This window comes from Triticum urartu, chromosome 6A, assembly GCF_056163025.1.
Source record: "Triticum urartu cultivar PI428250 chromosome 6A, HENAU_Tu73, whole genome shotgun sequence".
Taxonomy (NCBI): Eukaryota; Viridiplantae; Streptophyta; class Magnoliopsida; order Poales; family Poaceae; genus Triticum; species Triticum urartu.
The window spans coordinates 526,511,204-526,523,703 of record NC_141878.1 but is presented as its reverse complement, the minus strand read 5'-3'; positions in this window follow the sequence as shown (position 1 = coordinate 526,523,703).

The window sequence follows — 12,500 nt, the reverse complement described above, 5'->3', positions numbered from 1 at the left end:
TTACTTTGAGAAATGGATTCTTATATCAAACTATAGCTATTGCATTAAAGAAGAAAAGAAACTAATAGAAGTCGAAGACGCGGAATGATAGTGAATAGAGAGAAAGATTCTTCTGATTTTCTTGTTTCTATCTACTAGACGCCGTAGAGAATTGAGAATTTTCATGTCTTTCAATTCTCGTACTCGTAATTGGAAAGTTATGGAAGGAGACCCATCATTTTGCAATGAAAACAACATATAAAACTCTGGACAATTTCGAAATCAGGCCAAGCGTCTTAATACATATGCAAAAAAATTCATTATTGGCCCACCATTGATTAGAAGATTTAGCTTGTATGAATCGCTATTGGTTTGATACGAATAATGACAATCGTTTCAGTATGTTAAGGATACAGATGTATCCACAATTCATTTAGAGTTACTTAATAGTCTATTTCTTATACCATATCTCTATCCCGTGAAATTCTCGAGCCAAAAGATGGATGCATATGCTGTGTTTCATTTTGCTAAATGATATCAATTAAATGGTGTATCAATTCCATAAATTGCATATAGCAATAAATAAATCAGCAAAATTCTTTCTAATATTTTAGATAGAAGAAACATTTCTTCTATCTAAAATATTAGAAAGAATGTACCCTTCTATCCAAATCCAATTTGCATCGATAAAATAAATCCAAATTCCAGTAGTAGATGAATAATTGCAAATTTGTGTGTGTACGAGATTAGAATAACTTCAAAATAACTGACATAATTTTGTATTTTTCCTGATCAGAAAAATACATGAAAAAGAAAGGAGGTAGAAAAATTTTTGGATTTATGGTTAAAGAAGAAAAAGAAGAAAACAGGGGTTCTGTTGAATTTCAAGTATTCAGTTTCACCAATAAGATACGGAGACTTGCTTCACATTTGGAATTACACAAAAAAGATTTTTCATCGGAAAGAGGTCTACGAAGACTTTTGGGAAAACGTCGACGTTTGCTGGCTTATTTGGCAAAGAAAAATAGAGTACGTTATAAGAAATTAATCGGTCAGTTGAATATTCGGGAGCAGTAATTTAATCGTTCAAATTTTTTTCTTGTTTTATTATTTTTTTAGTAGTCTTATAGTAGTCTTAGATTTTTCATTTTGATGAGCCTCGCTTTGAGGAATTCATGGAATAATCCATTTTCATGGAATAATGAATTAAGGAAGAAAGGATATGAGTCTACCGCTTACAAGAAAAGATCTCATGATAGTCAATATGGGCCCTCAACACCCATCAATGCATGGTGTTCTTCGACTGATCGTTACTCTCGATGGTGAGGATGTTATTGATTGTGAACCCATATTAGGGTATTTACACAGAGGAATGGAAAAAATCGCGGAAAACCGAACTATTATACAATACTTACCTTATGTAACAAGGATATAGAGAGATTGTAGAAAGGGGATAGGATAGTTATTTTTGCAAGAGACTTGTTGTAAATTCCTTAACTTAAGAAAGAAAAAAGAATAAAAACACAGATACATAACATAAAAAAAAGAATAAATAAGACGAGATTCGACCTCCCCCTACATATTTAATTTCCTCTCCTATACAAAAACTAGCAAGACCCACTCCATTGGTAATTCCATCAATAACACCCTTATCAAAAAACTCCGTGAGTTCGGTTAACCCTCTTATACCGAGGGTAAAGACCCTAGTATAGAAAATATCTATATAACCACGATTATATGACCAACTGTATATATTTTTTTTTACTTGATCTAAAAATTCTTTTTTAGGATTTCCTTTGTAAAAAGAGTTTATTAAATCCAAATTCTGAAAAAAAGAATAAGCGGATCCATAGAAGATATATGCTATGAATAAACCAAAGATAGCTAGACTTACAGAAGAAATTGCATTAGTAATAAATTCATATGAATTTACAAAAGAATTAGAACTTTCCTGGGTAAAGTTTATTGAGGGAGTTAACCACTTTGATAATATGGTTAACTCTGCTATTCCATTACCAATTCCTCCATTATCAAAAGAGATTCCTATGAATCCAATGAACAAAGTGAAAAGTAGTAATATAAGAAGAGGAAATAACATAGTATTTCCCGTTTCATGCGGATAGGCAAAAGTTTTTTTAGCCCCAAAAGACGTAGTAAAGGATCCTATCCTATTTCTTGTATTACCTTGAATTTTTGGTATATTTTGTGAAAAAAAAGAAACTCCACTCTTCGTTGTTGATAAAACGAAATCCCTATTCACTCCTTTGGGTATCCTTTTTCCCCATAAGGATATTGAATACAAGGAACTCTCTTTAGTGCTACTGTAATTTTGAAAATGAACACGCAAATACCCATCAAATGTAAGTAAATATATCCGAAACATATAAAAGGCAGTTAATCCTGCAGTAAAGGAGGCTATTATTCCAAAAAAGGGCGAATACAACCAACTATTACTAAGGATTTCATCTTTGGACCAGAAGCAAGCAAGAGGTGGAATACCACAAAGAGAAAGTGTACCCCATAAAAAAGTAGTTCTTGTGATTGGAATGTATTTTCTTAAACCGCCCATAAGAACCATATTTTGACTTTTATCTGGTGAATATCCAACAAGAGGTTCCATTGAATGAATAACGGATCCGGATCCCAAGAACAATAAAGCTTTTGAATAAGCATGAGTGATCAAATGGAATAAAGCAGCTTGATAAGAACCTATACCTAGAGCTAACATCATATAACCCAATTGAGACATTGTAGAATAGGCTAAGCTTCTTTTAATATCTCTCTGAGCAAGAGCTAAAGTAGCTCCTAAGAATAGTGTTATTGTACCTACTAAAGAAATAAAACTCATTATCAAAGGTAAAGATATGAAAAGAGGAAGAAGTCGAGCTAGAAGAAAAATTCCCGCAGCAACCATAGTTGCTGCGTGTATAAGAGCCGAAATAGGAGTGGGCCCTTCCATAGCATCGGGTAACCATACGTGAAGAGGGAATTGTGCGGATTTCGCAACTGCACCAAGGAATAATAAAAAAGCACACAAAGTAGTAAGTAAAGAGTTAATTCCATTATTAGGAATCCAGTTATTAGCTATTTTGAACAAATCCCTAAACTCTAAACTACCTGTTATCCAAAAAAAACCTAAAATTCCTAATAATAGACCAAAATCCCCTACACGATTAGTTACAAAAGCTTTTTGACAAGCACTCGCTGCGATTGGTCGTGTAAACCAAAAGCCTATCAATAAATAAGAACACATTCCCACGAGTTCCCAAAAAAAATAAATTTGTATCAAATTGGAGCTAGTAACCAATCCCAACATGGAAGTATTGAAAAAACTTATATAAACAAAAAATCTCAAATATCCTTCATCGTGAGACATATAACCATCACTATAAATAAGAACCAGGATTCCTACAGTAGTAATTAGTATTAACATAATAGAAGTAAGTGGGTCAATCAAGTATCCAAATTCTAAAGAAAAATCATTATTGACGGTCCAAGACCATAGATATTGATAGATCGAACTTCCATTTATTTGTTGAATAGACAGTTGAACTGAGAATACCATAGCTATACTTAAGAGTAAAACACTAGGAAAAGCCCATATGCGACGAAGATTTTTTGTTGCTGTCGGAATAAGAATAAGGCCAAATCCCATTGACATAATAACTGGAAGTGGGAGAAGAGGGATTACCCATGCATATTGATATGTATGTTCCATAAGAAAAGAAATTGCAATTTTTACTTCAATTTTTACTTCAATTTTTCTATAAAATTGTTTCCGATTCACCAAACCAATTCTTATCTCTTTCTGAAAGAATAAATAAAAAGAATAAGAAAAAATACTGAAATTCTTAATTTTTCCAAAATTTATCTCATTGAAATAATTAAAAATTAAGAATGGGTTTAGTTGGTTAAATTAAAAAAGTTAATAAAATAACTAGGTAACGAAGTTATTTTATTAACTAAATAAAGATATTTATAAAAATAAAAAAAAAAAAGTGGAATCATTTTACTTTCTATTCATAATTCATTTTTATATTTCTTTAAAACAAAGATGAAACAGCTCTCTTGTTCCATAATTAACTGATTGAGTGAATTCCAATGAAAACCTATGTTTATAAGAAATTATCGAATAGTCCTTACTTCATATAGAACTAAAATTCTAATGACTATAAATTACCTAAGTTTTAGAATGTCTTGTTTAAGAGACTCAGTATTTTTTGTTTTGATTGGAATTCCTTTCCTTTATGGAATACCATTCTGAACTTAATTAACTATTTTCATTTTCCCTTCTTTTTATCCCCCCGTCTTATCTTATATGGGGGATAGGCTTCCATACCATATATCTATATATGGAGTATACTTGATATATAAATAGATATAAATAGATTTAAATGAGAAACCCTTCTATATATTCTATATTATTAAAAAAAAGTATAAAATATATAAAGAAAAAATGTTAAAAAATTCTTGTTGTCTTATCCGCATTAGACAAAATGAAGTAAAAAATAATTCAAAATTTAAGTATCTTTCAGTATCTAAGTATAAATACTAATAAAAAGAAGAAAGAAGGATTGATTTGCAGCAATAGATGTCTTTCACATACAACTAGAAAAAAGTAATTTCCTTTTTGAATGGCAGTTCCAAAAAAACGTACTTCAATGTCAAAAAAGCGTATTCGTAAAAATATTTGGAAGAAAAAGACTTATTTTTCCATAGTACAATCTTATTCTTTAGTAAAATCAAGATCATTTTCGAGCGGTAATGAGCATCCAAAACCAAAGGGTTTTTCTGGGCAACAAACAAATAATAAGATTTTGGAATAATATGAATTGACTTATCAAAAAAGAATTCCAATTATTTAATAATTTGGATTCTTCTTTGAATGTACTTTTATGTGTCGAATTACTCGGTACAATATTCTTAGAACAAAAAACCCCTCTTATCTTATATATACAAGAAAAAAAAAGTTTTGTTTGGTATACTGTGTGCTAAGTATTCTTTTCCTATCAATGAACTTTTCATAATTTTCCTAATAGAATCCTCATATTCTATTAGGAAAATTATGAAAAGTGGAGTATTCTTACAATAGGACTTACAACTTCCACCTATCTTCTCCAAAATCATAAGGTTAGTAAATCTTATTAATAAGAGCATAAAGACTTTCATTCTAGAAATTTTTAAAAAATCCAAAAAGCCTTTTCTATTTATCCATTTTATTTTAATTTCATCATTAAATAGAAACCCTTTTGGATTTTTTTCATTGTATTGAAAGAATTTTCAAAATGTAAAGGGGAAATTAATTAGAAAAAATTAGTTCTATAATTGCAAGTTAGAAAAAAGAAGTTCCAACTCTTTCAAGCAGTGTTTGTGTTTCTATTGGGCAAAGCAAGAGTTTATTGTAAAAAAAAAAAATGGAAACGATACTACCAAACGAAGTCTATTTTAATGAAAACTCTAATGTTCCTAAATTTTATGGACTTTCCCAATATCGACGATTCCCAAGATAATAGCTATTATTCTTTTAAGTTACCTATTATTTGAAGTTAGCCGCCATGGTGAAATTGGTAGACACGCTGCTCTTAGGAAGCAGTGCTCAAGCATCTCGGTTCGAATCCGAGTGGCGGCATTCTTGAAAAAGAATACAATAGATTAGAAATCAATTCGAAATTTACAATTTTGTAATGGGACCTTCCCCTTATGCTATTTGCAACTTTAGAACATATACTAACTCATATCTCTTTCTCAACGATTTCAATTGTGATTACGATTCATTTTATAACCTTATTAGTTCGTGAACTTGGAGGATTACGCGATTCGTCAGAAAAAGGAATGATAGTTACTTTTTTCTCTATAACAGGATTCTTAGTTTCTCGTTGGGCTTCCTCGGGACATTTTCCATTAAGTAATTTATATGAGTCATTGATCTTCCTTTCATGGGCCCTGTATATTCTTCATACCATTCCTAAAATACAGAACTCTAAAAATGATTTAAGCACAATAACTACGCCAAGTACTATTTTAACGCAAGGCTTTGCCACATCGGGTCTTTTAACTGAAATGCATCAATCCACGATACTAGTACCTGCTCTACAATCTCAGTGGTTAATGATGCATGTCAGTATGATGTTATTAAGCTATGCAACTCTTTTGTGCGGATCCTTATTATCTGCCGCTATTCTAATCATTAGATTTCGAAATAATTTCCATTTCTTTTCTAAAAAGAAAAAAAATGTTTTAAATAAAACATTTTTCTTTAGTGATATTAAATATTTTTATGCAAAAAGAAGTGCTTTAAAAAGAACCTCTGTCCCTTCATTTCCAAATTATTACAAATATCAATTAACGGAGCGTTTGGATTCTTGGAGTTATCGTGTCATTAGCCTAGGATTTACCCTTTTAACCGTAGGTATTCTTTGTGGAGCAGTATGGGCTAATGAGGCCTGGGGATCCTATTGGAATTGGGATCCTAAGGAAACTTGGGCATTTATTACTTGGACCATATTCGCAATTTATTTACATAGTAGAACAAATCCAAATTGGAAGGGTACGAATTCTGCACTTATAGCTTTGATAGGATTTCTTATAATTTGGATTTGTTATTTTGGTATAAATCTATTAGGAATAGGCTTACATAGTTATGGTTCGTTTACATTAACACCTAAATGATTACATAAAATAAAACCTTCATGAAATGAAGGTTTTTACTTTTATGTTTTATTTGAGAACCCCTTGAACGCCTTATCAAAGGGTTCTCAAAAATTCGAGATAGATCTAATTATACTTTTTTACTTATTTCTGCATTATATACTTTTTTACTTATTTCTGCATTAATAGAGCAGACGAGTAAAAAAAAGCAAACCTATTTAGGATAATAATTGGATAAGAGAGCCTCTACCCTGTCAACGGATAGGGAGAGAACAAAATCTGGATAAATACCAATTCCTATTACTGGTAAAAAGATACAGATTAAAATAAAGAGTTCTCGTGGTCCAGAATCCACAAAATTTGCGTTTGGAACATTAAATAGCTTGTATCCATAGAACATCTGGCGTAACATAGATAATAAATAAATAGGAGTTAATATCATTCCAATTGCCATTACAAAAGTAATTAGTGTTTTTGGCATTAACAGAAATTTTGGACTAGTAATTAGTCCAAAAAATACTACTAATTCTGCGACAAAACCACTCATTCCTGGTAAGGCAAGAGAAGCCATTGAAAAGCTACTAAACATGGTAAAAATTTTAGGCATTGGGATAGATATTCCCCCCAGTTCTTCGAGATAAACAAGACGCATTCTATCAGAAGCGGTTCCTGCCAAGAAAAAAAGTGTAGCACCAATAAATCCATGGGATAATATTTGTAAAATAGCTCCATTGAGTCCAATGTTGGTTATGGAACCAATTCCTATAATTATGAAACCCATGTGAGATACAGAGGAATAAGCTATTCTTTTTTTGAAATTTCGTTGACCAAGAGAAGTTGAAGCTGCATAGATTATTTGGATCGCTCCTATTATTACTAACCAGGGCGAAAATAGATAATGAGCATGAGGTAACAATTCCATGTTGATCCGAATCAATCCATATGCTCCCATCTTTAATAATATTCCCGCTAAAAGCATACATGTACTATAATGTGCTTCCCCATGGGTATCTGGTAACCACGTATGTAGGGGTATAATCGGCAATTTGACAGCATAAGCAATAAGGAAGCCAAAATATAAAAGTATTTCCAAGGTTGCAGGGTATGATTGATTAATTAATCTTTCCAAATCTAATCCTGGTTCGTTGGAACCATATAAGCCCATACCCAGAACTCCGATTAAGAAAAAAATGGAACCGCCTGCAGTATACAAAATAAACTTTGTAGCTGAATATAGACGCCTCTTCCCCCCCCACATGGATAAAAGTAAGTAAACAGGAATTAATTCTAACTCCCACATGATAAAAAAAAGTAAAAGGTCTCGCGAAGAAAATAATCCTATTTGACCACTATACATTGCGAGCATCAGGAAATAGAATAATCGCGAATTCCGTGTAATTGGCCAAGCTGCTAAAGTAGCTAAAGTAGTGATAAATCCTGTCAATAAAATAGATCCTAATGAAAGTCCATCGATTCCCAATCTCCAGTGGAAATCGAAGACATCTATCCATTTATAATCCTCCTTTAATTGGATTAAGGGATCCTCCAGTTGGAAATGATAACAGAACGCATAAGTCATTAGAAGGAATTCTAATAAACAAATAGATATAGTATACCACCTAACGACTTTGTTTCCCTTATGAGGTAAAAAGAAAATTAATGAACCTGCAAATATCGGCAAAACAACAAGTATTGTTAACCAAGGAAAATAACTCATGATAAAGTGATAAAGACAAGATACGTTTTGACCAGAAAAGCCCGTGCTCGATTATTTCGAGCACAGGCTTCTTCGGTAAAGAGGAATCAGACGATTCGAGTGAAGTTTTTTGTAACGTATCAATAAGATAGAGCCATGCTACGTGTTGTTTCAGGCCCTAAATAAACGCGGACACTTAAAAAATCTGTCGGGCAGGCAGATTCACATCTCTTACAACCCACACAATCTTCGGTTCTCGGCGCGGAAGCAATTTGCTTGGCTTTACATCCATCCCAGGGTATCATTTCTAATACATCTGTTGGACAAGCTCGTACACATTGAGTGCATCCTATACATGTATCGTAAATTTTTACGGAATGTGACATTGGATCTATAAATTTTTCTTTTCAACATAAAATTTTTCGATCTGGTAAAAATGAAATTAGTACTATAATGAGTCATATGTATTGTAGACACCAGACGAAGCAATGGTTTATCCAAACTTCAAAAAAAAAAATCTATTTTTTAATCTGTTTGTGAGAAAGCGTGAAGAGAGCCAAGAGACTTTAATTTTGGATTTCAACAATAAATAAGAAATAAGAAAGAATTTTACGAATTGTACAGACGAATTCGAATTAGCCAATAAATTGGCTATCGTCTTTTCAATATAAATTATTGCAATATTCAAATTGCAATATCAATGAATTACAAATACAAAAATTCATTTAAGTGAAAAAGAATACTATGCAATAATCTACTAAAAAAAATGGATATTCTCAAATAATACTAAGAAAATAGTATTGATTTCTATTTATTTTAATATGTGCGCCTTTGTTTAGAGGATTCTATGTCTAATTATTCAAAAGTCTAATTATTCAATAAATTAGATTGATTGATACGAGTGGATTTCCTATTACGATGGATGGAAGAAAGAATGGATAGTCCAATAGCGGCTTCAGCAGCTGCAAGGGCTATAACAAAAATTGCGAAAATATCTCCTTTTAATTGGCGACTATCAAATAGATCAGAAAATGTTACGAGATTTAGATTAATTGAATTCAGTATAAGTTCAAGACATATTAGAGCTCTAACCATGTTTCGGCTTGTGATCAATCCATAGATACCAATCGAAAATAAATAGACACTCAAAAAAAGTACATGCTCAAACATCATTAACTAACTCCTTATCAATCTCGATTCATTTCAATATGAGGGCAAGAATTGAACCGATTCAATTAATTACAATAGAACAATTACACAACAAAAGAAAAAAAAAAAAAAAAAAAAGGAGGTATTTGTTGGCAGTAGATGGATTTTACTAAATCAAAATTGTGATTCTTTAGTTATTTATTTTAGATTTGCAATTCTTATAATTTGTACTTTTTCTAAGTTTTCTTATTGCCGAGCCATAGTAATTGCACCTATTAAAGAAACTAGAAGAATTATGGAAATGAGTTCAAACGGAAGATAAAAATCGGTTGCTAAATGAATTCCAATTTGTTGAACATTATTTATGAGACCCTGTTCTACTATTTGGTTTGATCTTGTAGTCCAAAGAATTCCATACCACGACGTATCTGGGATAGTAGTCATTAGTGAAAAAACAATAGTTATACAAACGAGTGAAGTGAACCCATCTCCAATAGTCCAATAATTCTTATCTTTAGACCATTCTGAGCCATTTACGAACATTACAGCGAATATGATCAAGACATTTATGGCTCCCACATAAATAAGAAGTTGTGCGACAGCTACAAAGTAGGAATTTAATAAAAAATAGAATAAGGATATACAAACAAGAACTAATCCCAGCGAAAAGGCAGAATAAATGGGGTTGGTAAGTAATACTACTCCTAGACCCCCTAGTAGAAGAACAAATCCCCCAAATAGCATAAGAATCTCATGTATTGGTCCAGGTAAATCCATTATGGATAAAAAGAAATTAATAGTATAAAATTTTTCATGAACTGACTAAAACTAAAGGATTCAAGGAAGGAAAAAAGGATTAGGGTATTTTTTTGTGTATAAACTTATAGTTATAAATTATATTATATCACGAAAATCTAGTCTGATTTAAAATAAGAAATAATTTCCAATAAGCAGTAGTTTTTCGTTTTTCTTTATAGTTTAATTTTAAAGTTTAATAAAGAATTATTAGATTTTTATAACAGAAAGACAAAATCAAAGTTTAGTAATCAGTAATCGTTCTTGAATTCGAAGATTTTTCTTTGTTTATTTTACTTTCAGACGAATTCCTAATTGTTTGAATTGTGTAATCTCCCATTATGGAGATTGGTAACCGACTTAAAGCAATTTGATTGTAATTCAATTCATGACGATCATAGGTAGAAAGTTCATATTCTTCAGTCATTGATAAACAGCTTGTTGGACAGTACTCAACACAATTGCCACAAAATATACAAACTCCGAAATCAATACTATAATTAAGCAATTGTTTTCTTTTAATATCCTTTTCAAATCTCCAATCCACAACGGGTAAATCTATCGGACATACGCGAACACATACTTCACAAGCAATACATTTATCAAATTCAAAGTGGATTCGCCCTCGGAAACGCTCTGGTGTAATTGATTTTTCATAAGGGTAGTGAATCGTTATAGGTAAACGATTTGTGTGGGATAAGGTAGTTATGAAACTTTGACCTATGTACCTTGTAGCACGTATTGTTTGTTGACCATAACTCATGAACCCAGTTACCATAGGGAACATATTCATTCTAAATATCTATGAAAAAGATATGTTTCTTTCTCTTGTTTGAGAGAGCTTTTGTGTTGAAAATATTCTTACTATTATTGTATTATCTTATTTATAGTGAAACAAGTTGAGAAGAGGTTGTTAATAAGAGATTGCCCAGGGAAATAGGTAAAAGAAATTTCCATCCAAGATTTAATAACTGATCCATTCTCATCCTCGGTAAAGTCCATCTTATTGTGATAGAAATGAAGAGAAATAAATAAGCTTTAGTTAATGTAATAAATATACCCATTGTCATTTCCAAAATTCCAACTGCTTTATTCATTTGGAAAAAATCAAAAAAGGATATATAGGGAATAGATAAATTCCACCCGCCCAAGTAGAGAACTGTTACAAATAAAGAAGAAACTAATAAATTTAGGTAAGAAACAAGATAAAATAAACCATATTTGATACCGGAATATTCAGTTTGGTAACCTGCTACTAATTCTTCCTCCGCTTCTGGTAAATCAAAGGGTAATCTTTCACATTCTGCCAAAGAAGAAATTAAAAAAACCAGAAAACCTATAGGCTGACGCCAAATATTCCATCCAAAAAAACCGTATTTTGACTGTGCTTCAACTATATCAACTGTACTTGAACTGTTAGATAATCATAGTCGGTGATAACATCACAGTTCCCACCGCTATTTCAAAACCGTACATGAAACCTTAGCTTCATACGGCTTCTCTATGATCAGAAAAAGGAAAGGACTGTTTTGTTCCTAGCCCCGGGGGCGTAGATAGAATTAGATAAAATAAAATAGATTTGAAAGTCCTAAATTAGACCAAAGGAATTCCGTCTGCTAGAATAAGAAAAAGCGCTTCCGAATTGATCTCATCCTTTATAATATAATGAAAATTTTTCTTTGTTCAGTAATAACTTAATCTTGGAATAAAACACTTGTTACTTGTTATAGGAATTCAATTAATAAATGGAAAGAGTTGGGTATTAGTTCATGAGCAATTCTGCATGAATATGGATAGAGGAAGGAAATAATGAAAATTTTTTCTAGTGCACTCCATATCTTTTTTACTATTCTTCTTTCCCCAGGGAGGGGGTATTTAAAAAGAAAAAATGGATAAAGGGTTAATTCGTTCTTGATAGCCATTTCCTTAACAAGTGAATGGGAACATACTCTGGATCGGAATCCGAAGAAAGTACTACTTGATAATTTCTACAAATTGCAAGTCCTTATTATGATTCCTTTTATGGGCAAAAATCTCTAATGTTTTAGATTTTCCATTACTAATCCTTTATGTACTTTAGTGTTCCTAACCCTTCACTAACTTTTGGTGGATTCTTCTTATGGATTATTAAGTTATAGTAATAACTAGGAGTATTCTAGTAATGGAATTCCATATCGTGAATCCTTTATTCTTGGCCGCTTCAAGATATGATGACTAATTAAAAAATATCAAC